At 44.7% G+C, this 593-nt stretch overlaps 1 protein-coding gene across 6 annotated transcripts in view; it reads left to right on the top strand.

Moving 5' to 3' along the window:
- HIC2 (HIC ZBTB transcriptional repressor 2) overlaps positions 1–593 on the top strand; it is a 99,990-nt gene that overhangs the window by 18,135 nt on the left and 81,262 nt on the right. The window contains exon 2 of one of the 6 annotated variants that reach the window (XM_025201501.1): positions 362–444. The exons of the other annotated variants lie outside the window; for them this stretch is intronic. The gene's annotated coding sequence lies outside the window, so the exon portion shown is untranslated. The remainder of the gene's footprint in view (positions 1–361; positions 445–593) is intronic. 6 annotated transcript variants of the gene reach the window in all.

The raw sequence follows: 593 nt of genomic DNA, 5'->3' as shown, positions 1-593 counted from the left end.
GGGACAGCCCTGTTGGGGGGGGGGGCGTGTGCCCCACTACCAGTCGCCTATGGCCCTAACGCTGCTAACACCAATGATGCCACCTTCTCCAGGTTGTGCATTCAAATAAAGTGCTGCTCAGGAAGCCCTGAGATGGGAAGGGAGATTAGCAAGGTCGAAAGCCTGGCTCTTGTAAAGTTTATATAGGTTGCTTCCCTGCCTGGATTTTTGCCTCCTTCCATTGAGTCCAGTGCTTATCAGAAGGTACTTGAGACTCTGCTGCCCTATTCATTCGTGACGGTAGTAGTGCAGACTCCTTTTTTGCCCCTCTTTTTAGTTAATTATCTCTGTTTGATATTTTGTCTTCCCACGTTATTTTCAGGATCTGGCACAGGCATCTCATGTGGAAGCTGTTCAGTCTCCTGATGGACTACATATGCTAGACGCATGTTTCTGAACCATAAAGTAGGGATGACAGCATTCAAGTTTTGTAGATTTGCATTTTCACCTTATCTGATAGTTTGCTGTTATTCTGTGCATGTTTCTGAAATAGCTTGAAATTCTTAGATGCTTTTTCTGATTCTGTTAGTTAGTTCAGTCTGAAGGTCAAGATT

This window comes from Alligator sinensis, unplaced genomic scaffold, assembly GCF_000455745.1.
Source record: "Alligator sinensis unplaced genomic scaffold, ASM45574v1 scaffold570_1, whole genome shotgun sequence".
Lineage (NCBI taxonomy): Eukaryota > Metazoa > Chordata > Crocodylia > Alligatoridae > Alligator > Alligator sinensis.
The sequence above is the reverse complement of the archived record's forward strand: the minus strand, read 5'-3'. Positions and strand labels throughout refer to the sequence as shown.